Consider the following 16,103-nt stretch of genomic DNA (forward strand, 5'->3'; position numbering starts at 1 on the left):
AATGGGACCCAAGCCCTAGCAGACAAGCGTCCGAGTTCCAAGGTGTCCCAGGGCCATTTTAGTGGACCAGGCCCAAAACCGAAGAGCCGGCCGCCATTTTGAGAGTCCTGTGGCAGCCGCCTATCGCTGCACCGCAAGAGCGGGCGCATCTCAACTACATGGTGAGCGAGACGCTGTAGTCGCAAGAGCGGGCGGTAAACAGCTGAATGGCGGAAGAGGCACAGTGTAGCAAAAGCGGGCGGATTGGCAACTAAAACGATAAAGGGGCGCCCCACTACAGCTTGTCTTCAGGTCAAACGGATTGTGGGACAAGGTCCAGAATTGAAGAGTCATCAAAAGGCAAAAAGTTCCGCCGGACCCCGGGAGCCGGCCGCCTATGTCGGGGGCGATCTCAGGCTACACCAGTGCTATAAGACTTGGGGAGGGTGTCAGAGCCAAGCGTCTTCTCCGAGTCCATGGCCATCACACCGCCCCTCAGGGGCCTCCGTCAAGCTATTTAGGAAGGTAACATATCACATTGTTTTCTAATGCAGTCAGGTCCACAAACGACACTCACTTACTTTGAGAATAGTGAAGCTGCAGTAGGTGGAAATAAGCTTCAGACAGTGTTACAAGCACTGCTCAGAACTCTTAACTATGGCACCCAACATCCAGAACTTATGCTATTTGAGAATGGTAGTGACATCGAAGCATCTCAGGGACCAAAACCATTAACGTACTTTCACGTATGAAAATCTTACTTGGGGAGGGGGCAGGAGCGAAGCGCCCCCTCCCAGTCAGCGCCACCACACCGTATGTTGAAAATCTGAAGCCATCGTTCTACAAAGTCAACCAAACTTGGATTGAAAAATCTAGAAAAATGTACAAACTGAAAACCAGTTTTGGTCTGCATAGCATCAGTAGCAACGCTTGAGTCAGCTTTGTGTCAAGCCGCCATTTTGATTCAACAAAGCACAGGCATTGAAAAAGGCTGAAATTCAGAACTCTAAACTATGGCACCCAACATCCAGGAGCTTGCCATCCATATCTTGGAGCCTTGTGCTGTTTTCGTTCTATTCACACATCGGTCCACTACTGACATCATCTTATAAACCAACGTTATGTAAATAGTTTTTTAATAAAATGTTTTACCCTGTTTCTTTGCTGGTGTGTTGTCTACATTTTTAATATTTGCATAGGGTTTGTCGTTATTTTGGGCGGGGTGGGTGATGGAGCCGAGCTGTCTTGCAGCCCTCATGGTGTGGAGCTCAGTTCATCTCACTATTTTCGTATTTCTCATGAAGGGTTGTTCCTAATATTTCTATTTTAGCGAGGTCAAAAAGAGATCCAATTAGTGGCCTACTGATTTTGCTCGATTACTTTTATTTTTTTACACGATTTTTCACTATCTGCAAAGACTAAACAGAGTATTGCGCCTTTGTGCTTGTTTGTAAATAGAGAATGATCCAAAGAGAACCAATTCTAAAACAGTAAATGCTTGGACAACAATCAATCAAATGGAGAGACAAGGAGGCACGACGGATTACAACGGGGGTAAAGGCCTGCGTTAACTACCCTTCAGTATCTGCAAAGAGAGAGTACTACTAAGGCAAAAGAGGGGAGGGGGGGGGGGTGCAGCGTTCAAAGCACATCAGCGTGCATAAATACGAAAATGTTTTTATCTATCACGTACTTGACATTTTAAAGCTTTTCATATTTGCTATTAAAAAACCAATGAAATTCACAGAAAAAACCATAGGTTATAGTGGATATATAGTTAGGAATTTGCATTTACAAAACCTTGAAAATTCAATGAAAAAACCATAGGTTATAGGCCATATATAGTTAGGAATTCGCATTTACAAAACCTTATTTTACTCGCATAAAACCATTGAAATTCCATATATAGTTAGAAGCGCTAACTATATATCGCGCACCCGCAATCCACTGCTGATGATGTCACATATTACATCATTCATGACATGGTCAGTGACATCACTGATGACATCACTGATGACATCTCAAATGACATCACTGATGACAACTCAAATGACATCACTGATGACATCTCAAATGACATCACTGATGACATCACTGATGACAACTCAAATGACATCACTGATGACATCTCATTTGTCATCACTGATCACATCACTCATGTGATAATACAATGAACCTCTTCAGACTCTAATATAACCTTACATACACTCAGTATAAACAGACACTCACAGACTGTCACTCATCCATGGAGTTACTCACACACCTAGTCAGTCATGCAAAGAATCAATCACACCTCCATTTCCTCAACTATAAAGTTATACACATCTTACTTATTCAAACATATAATAACACATATTTATTCTCTTATATAATCCCTGATACAAGCTCACAGTGATCGATACAGCCACTCACACATTCACTGGCTCTTATGTTCAGTTATTTATATATCTCAACTCTCACATGTATTGTGTTTTACATACGTACTTACTTGCACATGTAGCAATGAGAAATCCATTCACTCACCAACACACCCATGCACAGTCAACCGCCCATATAGCTGTTTCCACATGCACTCTTGAACTCATACTCCTAGTGAATCAACTGCTTACACATCTATGCAAAGAGTCACGCACCTCCCAGCCACCCACACACACACTCAGCCTCCCATTCAAATACTTGGGCAACCAATCAATAACCCATATGGCCACTCTTATAGCTACTGATCAACACATGCAGCAGCTTACACAACAACAAACATACTGATGCACAAATTAAGACAGTTTAGTCACTAACCCATGCACTCAGTGAGACACATTTAATCACTCACTCATACAGTCAGTCATGCACCTACTAAATTCTTCATCCAGACACTTATACATCCACTCATTCTTCAATATGTGAAACATATTTAAACTTTACAGACACATACAATCACTGAATGTTGTGATCAGTGATGTCATCAGTGATGTCATTTGAGATGTCATCAGTGATGTCATCAGTGATGTCACTGACCATGTCATGAATGATGTAATATGTGACATCATCAGCAGTGGATTGCGGGTGCGCGATATATAGTTAGCGCTTCTAACTATATATGGAATTTCAATGGTTTTATGCGAGTAAAATAAGGTTTTGTAAATGCGAATTCCTAACTATATATGGCCTATAACCTATGGTTTTTTCATTGAATATATATATATATACTAGTGGCAAACTGGTGTTTGGGTTCAAAATAAATAAATAACAACACCTAAGAAACCGGGTCTCGCATCTTCCTTGAGCTGCAAGTAGCTGAGCTTTAACAAGCTAAGGACGACACATACCGCATATATATATATATATATATATATATATATATTACCTACTAGCAGTCGCCAGTAGGTAGTTATATTTAGGACCTATTATCTATAGGAAATCGGCAACATTCTATTTGGTATAACTTTGGCACCGGTTGACGAATCTTCGTGAGATTTTCGAAACTGGTGGCCAGCTCCGGTCCGCTCCTTTCCTGAAAGTCTCGGGGTGATTTGTGAAGCAGGGGCCGAGAAAAAAGAGGGGTCCCAAAACATGTTTTCCCCATGCAATTTTCCATAGGAACCATTAATCGTGGCTACAGTCCAAATGGCTGAACGGAATTACACCAAATTTGGCACAGAGGTAGCCCTTGGCTTAGCCTAGTGCCTTTTGGTTAAATTGTGTAAATCCATTCAGTAGTTGCTGAGAAAATATAAAGTAAAATCATAGATATATCTATGGCTGAGGTGGATCCGCGCATCCTGAGCGCACCCTCAGGGCACCCTTACGATCACGAGCTGCATGCTAATTGGCTGTTAACTGTTTCTCAACACTTCAAACCAGGAAGTGTTGGCAGCCATATTGTGCCTCGGTACAAGCGAGGCTCAAGAAATCAGTGGAACAAGTATGCAAAACGTATAAAGGGGCAGGGTAGAAATATCCTGACCCTCTAGACCTGTTTAAGGGGTACCACAAGGACCCCCAGGGCCGGAATATTTATTTTTTGTGTTGGAAAAAATGGAAAAATGTATGCAGGGTGCGCAGATCCCCTATTAAAAAAAAACAACGAAGCGCTGGCTCCCATGTTTGTTTAAATATTAGCCCCCGGTGGGACAAATCTTGGGGGCTAATATATTAAATGTGATGGGGGCCCAGATGGGCTCCCTAGCCCCGGGAAATGCCATTCGTCGGGGCTACAAAATAAATGGGTGCGGGGGGTTCAAAGCTCCTCCGCAGCCCCGGGGACTGATACTGCCCGGGGTTTTAAAATAAAATGGGTGTGGGGGTTAAAAGGCCCCCCAAGCCCTGGGGATGAGCACCTCTGGGGCTTTTTATATTGTGTGAGGGGGGGCCACGTGGCTCCTCTCCTGGAGCTGTCTAGGGCCCTGGGGACCGCCACTCCCCAGGGGCAGGTCCTGCAGTGTCTCCGGGTGCCCACCCTCGGGATTCTGCTGTTTGCTGTGGCAGGGTGAGAGCAGAGGCTCCCGCCCTGCTATAGCAAACTTGGTTTGGATTTTGAAAGAGAGAGCAGGGAAACTAGCTCTCTCTTCTAAATACAAAGCAGATTGCTTTTCCCCACGGGGAGCTGCATGTTAGCAGCTCCCCGTGTGGAAAAGCAATGGAGCAGGCTGGGACAGTGGGGGCATTGGGGTTCCCCCCACAGTCCCCAATGTTGTATATAGACCCGGGGGGATGGGGTTCCTGGGTACAATACAAATTAGTGGTAGGTGGTAATTTTGTTTTATGGTAAAATTGGGAGTCTCTAAATTTTGGAATGTTGACAATCCGGCCTTCCAATTAAATAGCGACAAAGTATTTAGTGAAGCCCACACTGTGAAGCCTTTCACAAATTGCGAAACGGCAGTGTCTGATTGGGATCGATAAAGAATTGGTGATTGTTGAGTACAGAGTAGGCAAGTTGTACATGGGGTTTTGTAATGCCAGTGGTTGCTGCTCATGCCCTCTCTTGAGGTTAATTCTATGAGTTGTGTACTCCTTTTGCTCCTAATGTAGACAGCACTCAATCGTCTTTGTTTAGTTTCCTCTCTGTCATGTAGAGGCCCCTGGGTAAATATGATGGCTTACCTACAGCCAGCACCTCTGAAAAGGTAGAAGAGCTGGTAAAGAGTCAGCCTGGGTATTACACTTCCAGTCATAAACACCATTGTTTTCTTAATAAAACTTTGAGCCGCTGCACTTATTCTTTTACAAATTAAGTACTGTCTTAATGCCACATGTGAATTGGTTGCAGAAGGGTACAGAGACGTTTTGCAGTCTATCAGAGCTCCACATTCCTGGGTATTATTTACTAATAGTTCGAGGCCAAATTAAGTCCGGGGATCGTCATACTCAGGATTTTTATTTAAATATGCAGTGTGTGCCTCGGCAGTCTCTGAAGCCTCATGGCTCTAGGCAGTGCCTTATTTGTTTTGGAATCAAACGGGCAGTACTTATGGTTTTATAAAGTGATACACTCATAGAACTCTTGGACTTGTATAATTACAGAGGATTCATGTGCATAATAGTTACGTTATTTATTGTAGGTGCACTGTAATGTTAAATAGTATTGATTTTAACATTTTCTATAAACAGATTATTATCACAATAAATAATAGTAAAGTGTTGTCAGCGAAACCGTTTCATTTTTTTTAAGTAACCTTTATTAAAACAGAAATGAATCAAAATGTAACTTTAACAGAACAGTATATTACAAAGAAACATGGGTTGGACTCCAGTGGAAGCAGTGTAGGTAACCTGCAAGACAAAAATAAAATATAAGTATGTCTGCTATGGGGAAGAGGTAAAGAAAGCTAGGTCGAATGAAAGGACCATAGTGAAAATGTAAGGGAGGGGCAGTGGGTGGAAGTGAGAAGGGGAGGGAGAGTTAAAAGAGTGGAGGCAGGAGGAGATAGAGCATCAGCATATTGCACTCAGTCCTTAGTGTTTACTGTCTGTCACTCGATTGTCTATGATGCAGGGATCTGCCAGATAGAGTGTGGTTTAAGAAGTCCTTAAAGTTAAATGCATGAAGCCAGATATTTTGAGCCATATTATGAAGGAAGGGCGATAATATTATTGCAGTTCTAACGGCAGGAAACTGCCAAAGCAACAATAAGAGGTTAATAATATGGTGTTGTGAATTCTCTTAGAAGCTCAGGTTTTGGTGTGAACCTGGAATTCTATGGGTATTCACAAGTCCATATTATCAACACTTTATCGTCACTTAAGCGGCAGTTTCCTGTTGCTAAAGTTGTGATAATGTTATCGCCGTTGTTTGATAAGATAGTCCTACATTATTGCTTACTGGAAAATTGCTTAGATGCACCTGTGCACCCAGAGTGCTGCACCCCAGTCCCTACCCCGCAATTTGCTCAATTGTAGGTCTTGCTCACTGAGGCTTCACAGCTCACCTGCCACAACTGGTGTTGGCGCAAGTTCCGAGTCCGGGGTACATTTGTATAGAAGAGCAGGTCTCCACAATGGAACAGTGTCTTGATACTGCAATAGTAGGTGTTGGAGTGCTCAGGGCATCATTGCGGGAGAGAGTTCCCGCTCAGCCCCTTTCAGCCAATGAATGATTTTCTGTAAAGAGAGAAATAATTTGATGGTGGAAACGTTTGGAGGTAAATGAATGTTGATTTTAATCTTGATAGAAAATAGGAGTTGAGTGCATCCGTTTTTGAAGTACGATTAAGGTAAAATAAAATATATTATGGTAATGTTTATATACATAGGAATAGAGCGTATGCTAGAAGCTTAATGTTCATGTGTAATGCACTGGCGGGAGCCTGTGTACATGTACACTCAGTAAGGAGCTGACTAAAGTGTCCTAAAAGCCAACGCCACGTGTCTGTAGAGCAGCGCTTGTTGCTGGCTGAGTTCTATAGTACGGTCCAGTAGGTCCTTAAAATTAGATCTATGTGATTGAATGAGGTGAGAGATTACATCATCACGGAAGGCAAGATTGTTTTTTATCACATGCACATTCAGGGTAGTGCACCCCACCCCTCCCGCAGAACCAACCTCAACAGGAGTCTGGAGGGCAGAGCTGCCCGTAGGCTGAGGCCTAACTTATGGTACAGATGGTATTTAAAATGAGACAGAGATGTGACTGAATGAGGTCAAAGATCACAAATTAACATAACACTTGGTAATATTGCTTATTTGTACGTGTACAGCGTGCCTGATGCATCCCACCCCTCTCGTAGACCCGCGCTGAAGAGGTGTCTGTAGGGAAGTGCCCGCTGGCTCAGATCTATAGTATGGTCCAGCAGGTCTTTAAAATGATTCAGAAATTGGACTGAATGAGGTGAGAGATCACGTCATGATGCAGGACAATATCGTTTGTTCGCACCACGTTTAATTGGAGGCCTTGTGCACCTAGGCCGCTCTTCTTACCTGTTGCAAACACTGCATTTAGCAGAGCTCACAACTTGAATTCTGCTTTGGATCTATACTGAACACAGCGTTGAATTTAGCCTTGATTTATTAATCTGCACTGTGGACAGCAGGGTTCATAAGTGTGAGAGAGAGGAAGAGAGAGAGAGAAAGAGTGAAGAGAGGAAGAGAGAGAAAGAAAGAATGAGAGAGAGGAAGATAGAAAGAAAGACATTGAAAGTGTGAGAGAGAGAAAGGAATAGATGGAGCAGGAGAGGTAGTGTTGACACTAGAGAAAGTCTTTTCAGCTCACCTTTTTGCCACCGGTGTGTGTCCAACCACGTGCCGGGTTATAGTGCACCCTGAGGTTTAGTGATCTGAAAGATAGTATACAATTAGTAATTGCAGAGTACATACAACTGCACACGTATATATTTCTGCGTTATGCCTCTGCACACCCAGGCTGCTGTATTCCATCAACTCCCACTGCAAGGAGGCGTCTGTGAGCTCTTTTCCTCCCAGGGTGCTATACCCCATGCTCTCCCATTGCATAGCGGTGAGTTCTCATTACTGCACACCCAGACTGCTGCACCCCATCCACTCCCAGTGTCCGGAGGTGAGTGGCCGTTCCTGCGCACCCAGACTGCTGCAACGTATCCACTCCCACTGCCCGGAAGTGATTGTACATTCCTACACACTCAGGTTGCTGCACACTATCCACTCTCCCCGCCCAGAGGTGACTTCTCATTGCTGCGGAAAGAAGCTTCTCTGCTCTCCTTGTGCCACCGCCGTGTTTCAAAGAGGGTCCACCACGTGTCGAAGCAACTTTCTCAGGCGTTGTTAGGATGGCCACGTATCATCGCAGATTCCTCAGACGTTGAGCTTTGGTGGTGTTAGGGGGGTGTAGGAGGGGACGCCAATTCGAGAAACAAAACCTGTTAAATAAAAAGGAAGATAAGATTGTGTGTCATTTGTTCATCAAAGGAGAGAGGAAGAGAGAGAGTGAGGGAGTGACACTGAAAAGAATATTCGCAGCTCACCGTTCTGTCACCGGTGTGTCTTCCACCATGTGCAGAGACATAGTGCACCCTGAAGCTCCACATCTAAAAGATAGTAGAGAATTAGTAATTGTAGAAAAGTCATATATACAGCAGGAATAAAAAGTCAGAGACGGTAATTATATTGATTTCAATTGATCCTCAGAACATGTGTTGTATGCAGCAAATTTAAAGCAAGAATGACTGAACACCCGTAAATTTCTACTTCTCAACCTTCTCATATTTAAAACATAACATTCCGAAAGCGACGTGAAGCAGCCACCAGCTGTGACACGAATCTTACGCTCGTGTCTACATACTTCGATGCTCGCAACACACCATACCTCTTTAAAAACAAGCATTTGCAATACAATAGGTCTCGTATTATTAAAGTTTGAGCTATTGGCATTGCTAAATAATGCAACACCAGTAGTTCAAACTTTAGTATTGTGAGACCTATTGCATTGCAAATGCTTGTTCTATTGTACAGTTGAACTTAAAGTGATATAGCAGAAACCATTATGTATGACACAGATTCTTTAACAGGAATAACACGAAGGAAGGTGTTATGATTGGTAATTGCCACTATCTTAATGTGGAGTAGAATAACACCGCCCTCTCACACCCCTCCCCCATTAAAAACACAACCATCTGCACGGTTCCAACTTTTTTAATGGGCTTTGATTTATCAACAATTAGTATAAGTAGTAATGTTTTCCATCCAGTTATAGAAAACAAGTGGTGCGCAGCCATACATGTGGTTTCATTCATCACGCCCGTGTCTGGGCACAGCAAGCGCGTAATAGACAACAATAGGCCATGGGCGGAGCAATGCGCCCGCCTCTGGCCAATTGCGTGCAGTCTTTTAGAATAAGTCGCACGCAAAGGCCAATGGGGTAGCACAGAAGGAAACGGACATGGACGACCGTGTGCGATTCGTAGGTTAGGTTCATATCCCTGTTTTTTCACTTACAAAATGTCTTGCTCTGCGTGAGCAGTGCTGTGCACTACAACGAAGGCATGAGCTGTCCTGCGCACAGCAACGCAGGCGTCAATCCTAAAATAATTGAGAAAGAAATGGTTGTCAAAATAAGATGGTAAATTTAAGGGTACATAGTATGAAAAAATATAAATACTCATCTACTTTGCTACACATGTGGGAGTGATGGACATTTGACCGACTATAAAAACTTTCCTGCTATTGGAAAAAAAAATTAAAATTCAATAAGACAGGGTATATAGGACTGCGTTCGGCTAAATCGCTGTGTTGCCTTTTTGTATCCAGTCTGCTGCACCCCATCTACTCCCTACGGGCAACATCCAGGCCTCACTGCTCACCTTTTCATGGACAGGGTACTTTCTACTTCATGCAGTCCCTCTCTGCCACCACAAAGTCTCTTATTTGGTCCTGAGTCTTGAATTCACTAAGGCAAAGGACATACTCGTGCACCCATCATCATCGCAGTTTGCTCACCGGTCAGTCCTTGCGGTACCACTAACTCTGTGACTAAAGAGGCCACACACGTGGTGGTGGGCCCCCCTGTTCGGTGGTTCGGGCCTACATTAGGCGATGGTAGCAACTCTAAAATGGCATTGAGCATGTGCGTCCGGTCTTTTTTATTGGTAGGGTCACGTGTCTTGTGACGCCTGTGCTGGATGGGTGTGGTGTGGGAGTATACCAGCCATGAGAGAGTGTGTGTGCCGTTCTGCCAACTAGACCTGTAACTAGCAGATCACTACAATGAAAATCTGGGCCATGTAGCGTTGTTGTGATTTCCTGTAAGCGTAAGTGGAGTGGGCTGGCCTGGCGTATGCCAGTGCTGCATAAGGCTGTGAACAATGACTCCGGAACTATGGGCTTGGCTTTGTTGTGAGCTATTTCAGAAATCAACTGATTCGGGTGTTCGTGTTGTAGTTATGCTGTCACCCGGGTCTTCAATGCAAATGTGTCATTATGTCTGTGAAGTCCCACAACATGGAAGGTACGGGGTATCACTGACCCTATATTCATCCATAGTTCCATGCTTAGCAAAAGGTGGACATGACGCATTTCTGTGAATATGAATGTTTGTTGTACATTCAGTTGAGTGATGTAGCTGTAGCAATACAGGTCTATGAAAGCTTTAGGTTGCAGTTTTTGGCACATGAAGGGCAGCTAATATATATACTTATGTGGTCATTCGGGTATATTGTTGAACTTGGTGCTGGAAATCAGTGTTCGAGCCTCGGAGTCGCGTCCACATCCTGTTATTGTAGACAAATCACATAATCTCAGCGTGCCTGAAAATGTACTGTAAATACAGTACTCATGTAAACCGCTGAAATAGTTTTGGGTCGACTTCGCGCTATATAGATATGCTACAAAAAAAAAACTCCAGCAATCACAGACACTTATAAATTTACTATACACTTTGCTTGCAGTACTCTAATGATCCAGTTTCTGCGTTTGTATTGTAGAATGAGCGAGAGAATGTTACAAAACCGAAGTTTTTCTTACTGCCAGAGGTAAGATGGTTGCATATGCTGTTTACAGCACAATGTAATGCGGTAGGGCCCAGGGGCAGCATTTTACAAACATAATAAATACACAGACACAGATAGATAGTTGAAGTGGGTAGGGGCACTACTCCATTTTATTACCAGGGTTACATGTCTAGTGATGTCGGTGCTGTTTAAATGTGGGGTGAGTGTAAGCCAGCCCTCTGAAAATCATTGCTGTTGGTAACCAGTACAATAGTAATCATCATATCATACACAGATATTCCATAATAAACGGTTTATGACTTGTGCTCCACAAAGGTAGGAGCATTACATGTGAAATAATACACAACAGATTCTGTGGTAAAGAGTTCATGACTTGTGGTGCGCTGCGGTAGGGGCGGCTTGTGTGGACCTTGCGATGATGCATGGTCCAGGCAGGCTGCACTGGTACCAATGGCTTTTGCCTACTGAATTTTGCCTTAATTAGGCTACGTGGCAATTATTTATGGTGCACTGAGTTAGTGGTACGTCTGGCGCTCAGCGTGCACACAACATGCGACGATGCGTGGTCAGAGCGGGCTGCACTGGAAGCATTGTTGCCTTCTGGACTGCATCATCTGTAATCGAGATTCAAATAAAAGATGAACATGTATGGAATACATTGTCGAAATATGTAGGTTTCAGGGACATTATAGTTCAAATTGTGAGCTGTGCTGTCCACAGTGTAGATTGCCAGTCAGTGATCCTTTGGACTTGCAGGATGAATTTGGTTATTGTACTAAACCTATAACTGATATAAAAGAAGTTCTTGAAGGAAGGATACTAAAGGGATATTGTGTAAGTTTGAGGGACGTTATACTTAGTTTGGTACTGCACTCTGCAAATAATGAATGAAGGGTCAATTTAATTGTGAGCTCTGATGACCGCAGTGTAGGCAGGAGGCAGAGGTTAGAAAGGTCCCACAACCATGTGGCATTGAGTAGAGCTGCACAGTATTGGTAATTTAGCGTGTGTGCAGCCAGCAATGATAAGTGGTGCACTGAGTTAGTGGCACCTGCAGCAAGGTTCTGTGGAGCCTTTGATGGTGGGCGGTCCAAGCAAGCCGCACTGGTAGCAATGTTTTTTATCTTGTGATTTCTGCCTTAATAAGCCACGTGGTACAAAAAGGGGGTGGTGATGGACGGAGCATGTGAATAAATCAAACACTCACACCCAGTCAAAAGATCTAGGTTTAATCCATCACCATTCTTTAGCCCACTCTGCCACCCCAGTTCAGACATGGCTATATGCAAATCAGTCTGACCCTGTGCCTCATGGGAACAGTCCAGCCCGAACTGCCAAGTCATGTCTTCCCTGGACCGGGGTGGCAGAGTGGGCTAAAGAACAGTGATGGATTAAACCCAGATCTTTTGACTGGGTGTGAGTGTTTGATTGATTCAGATGTTCCGTCCATCACCACCCCCTTTTGTACCGCTTTTGGCCGCCATAAGTGTGGCAGGGTATGCTCAGACGTGAGTGCCTTGCTCACTTTGCCACTGGATTCAAGCAAAGCCGGGCTGAAGACGGCTGGAATGCCAGAAACCGGTCCTCGGAAGCTTGTTTCCGGTCCAGGGAAGACATGGCTTGGCAGTTCGGGCTGGACTGTTCCCATGAGGCACAGGGTCAGACTGATTTGCATATAACCATGTCTGAACTGGGGTGGCAGAGTGGGCTAAAGAACGGTGATGGATTAAACCCAGATCTTTTGACTGGGTGTGAGTGTTTGATTGATTCAGATGCTCCGTCCATCACCACCCCCTTTTGTACCGTTAGTAAGCCACGTGGCATGATTTATGGTGCACTGAGTTAGTAGTACCTTCGGTGCTTAAAGTGTATGTACCCTGCGATGATGCGTGGTCCGGTGGGGGGCCATACTCGGACCAATGTCTTTTGTCTTTTAAATTCTGTATCAATTTGATTTTCGGGTGGTAGAACGCCTCATTGCTAACATACAACTGTTCACTCTTCTTGGCGATGATTTATGGTGAACTGAGTTAGTAGTACCTTTTGCGCTGAGTTTGTACGCACCTTGAGATGATGCGTAGTCCGGGGGGCCACACTGGTAGCAATGTTTTCTGTTTTGGGAATTCTGCCCTAATAAGGCCACGTGGCGATGACTTGTGATGCATGAGCCACGGTGGCTGTGTGCGCATGACAAGCTGAGCTCATCATGACCACGCCTGTTCCAATGGAACGCCCAGCACAGCAGGGGAATTATCCCCGCGTGGGCACAGCGCAACGGTCATGACGAGCTCAGCTCGTCATGAGCACATGACCACCGTGGCTCATGACGAGCTCAGCTCGTCATGAGCATGGGAGGAGTTATATGAATCAGGGCTATATTCAATGTTGGCCGTAGTGTAGATCCAAATCTGCATTCAAGTTGTGAACAATGCTGTCCGCAGTGTAGATCGAAGGCAGTAGTCGGTACAGACATAAGTCTGCGGTGCTGTGGCGCTGAGTTCGCAATGGGCCTGTATCGAGAAGGCACTTGGTCATCTGGCAGGGTGAGGACCATCGCTGTGGCAGAGTCTTTTGTCTTCGCACAAATGAACCACGCCCAAGGTGTGGCCTATGTATTTATACTCTTACGCTGGAGTTGGGTACGTTTGACCAGCCCACTCCGCTTCTGCTTCAAGGGTGGGGACAACACATCTACATAACCGAGATATTCCCCAGTGTCTGAGATAATATGGTTGCGTCCACTGTGTAGTACACTACACATATCAATACTACATCTCCACATAGAAAAGTTTTTTGTTTGTATAGTCGGTTGTATATAGCATATAACAGGTACACTTGGGATTGTGTAAATTATTGTCGATGTGCGAGTTCCCTCCCTTATACATAGTTGGTTGACACATCTCTGAACATTCAGCTATTGTGTGGTTGAGGGGATATGGTATTTTGGGAAGGTTCGTTGTCCTGTTTTGCGCTGCCTCTGAGGTAGTGGGGGGGACGGGCTCGGGGGTGGTTGTGGTGGTGTTTATGGTGGTGGTGGCGCTGGGTGTTGTGATTTTGTTTGGTGTCGGAGGTGCCTGATTAGTACCTCTATCACATATTTGTCTTTAAAATTTGGTGTGAGTTGTGTGTAATTCACTCAAGAGATAGTCGCCCTCCTTACACCAGTTAAATGTTGATGTTAATTTGTTACTGGTAAGTGTAGCTGTCGCCTGTTTTTTTAGGTAGCATTGCAGATTTGGCTGGTTGTTGAAAATATGGGGAAGCGGTGTTTTTGTGTTTTTTTTCAACGGGAACACCTAGTTTGTATATCATTAACGTTAGTTGTGGTTCTGGTTTGTGGCGATTTTGTTGGCGGAAGGAATCAATTGAAGAGTTGTGATATTTGCAGTTTTTACTAGGTTGAGAATGGGATGCTAATTAAAAACGATAGAAAAATAATAAGAAATTAGCATTTAAAAAACAGTTGAAATTCAATGAAAAAACCATAGGTTTCAGGTATGTTATAGTTAGGAATTATCATTTAAAAAACCTTTGAAATTCACTGAAATAAACATAGGTTTCAGGTATGTTATAGTTAGGAATTAGCATTTAAAAAACCTTAGAAATTCACTGAAAAAACCTTAGGTTTCAGGGGTGTTATAGTTAGCTGGACATTTCACTCATACAAAACCATTGAAATTCCTCCGTTATAGTTAGTTGTACTAACTGTAACTCATGCGCCCGCAATCAACTGCTGATGATGGCACATATCAAATCATTCATGACATGGTCAGTGAAGAACTCCTGTACCTTAATCCACACACTCCCAATATGTGCCTTCTTGTGACTTACACTCTTATCGGGATCCCAAATGAACAGCGAGTTCCTCCCCGCTATTCAGTCCCCCCGGAGACTTGCTTTGGAGATTTATAATAAACATTGATTCGAGCCTTCTCAGTTTCCTCTCCCTGTCACCTCCTCCAACATCCCTTGGGACGTGATCCAGGCAGAAGAATTGTAGCAATGTTCTATCACTGTTGTGATAGATTGCAAAATGTCTCGCAACGGGATAGTTTGAGTCATTGCTGGAAATAGCTCTTTGATGTTCTAACACTCTCATCTTTACTTGATTAATTGTGCTCCTTACATATCGTGGGTTGCACGGACACGTAAGGCAATACACCACAATATATACATATATATAAAACATATTTCCTACTGGCGGTCGCCAGTTGGTAGTTATAGTTAGGACCTATTTTCCATAGGAGACTCTATTCCCAATAACTTTGGCGCCAGTTAACGAATCTCGTGACATTTTCAAAACTCGTGGGTCGCTTCGGTCCGCTCCTATCTTGAAAGTTTCAGGGTGATTTGTCAAGGGGGAGCCAAGAAAAAAGGGGGTCCCAAAACGTGTTTTCCCCATGCAATTTCCCATAAGAAAATTTACACTACAAAAGAACGCAAGATGGACCCCTGGAATCAGATACTCGGAGAGGCTGGCAGGGAAAATGTTGAATGGTTGTACAGATTGATGCTGGGAATGCTGAGTGGTGCTATGGTGGTGCTGAGTGATGCTGTGGTGGTGCTGAGTGATGCTGTGGCGGTACTGAGTGGTGTTGTGGTGGTGCTGAGTGATAATGTGGTGGTGCTGATTGATGCTGTGGTGGCACTGAGTGGTGCTGTGGTGGTCCTGATTGGTGTTGTGGTGGTGCTGAGTGATGCTGTGGTGGTGCTGAGTGATGCTGTGGTGGTGCTGAGTGGTGCTGTGGTGGTGCTGAGTGATAATGTGGTGGTGCTGAGTGATAATGTGGTGGTGCTGAGTGATAATGTGGTGGTGCTGAGTGATGCTGTGGCGGCGCTGAGTGATGCTGTGGTTGCACTGAGTGGTGCTGTGGTGGTGCTGAGTGGTGCTGTTGTGGTGCTGAGTGATGCTGTGGTGGTGCTTAGTGGTGCTGTGGTGGTGCTGAGTGATGCTGTGGTGGTGCTGAGTGAGGCTGTGGTGGTGCTGAGTGGTGCTGTGGTGGTGCTGAGTGATAATGTGGTGGTGCTGAGTGATGCTGTGGTGGTGCTGAGTGATGCTGTGGTGGCACTGAGTAGTGCTGAGTGGTGCTGTGGTGGTGCTGAGTGGTGCTGTGGTGGTGCTGAGTGGTGCTTTAGTGGTGCTGAGTGATGCTGTGGTGGTGCTGAGTGATAATGTGGTGGTGCTGAGTGATAATGTGGTGGTGCTGAGTG

Source organism: Lissotriton vulgaris, chromosome 5 (genome assembly GCF_964263255.1).
Source record: "Lissotriton vulgaris chromosome 5, aLisVul1.2, whole genome shotgun sequence".
In the NCBI taxonomy this organism is placed as follows: domain Eukaryota; kingdom Metazoa; phylum Chordata; class Amphibia; order Caudata; family Salamandridae; genus Lissotriton; species Lissotriton vulgaris.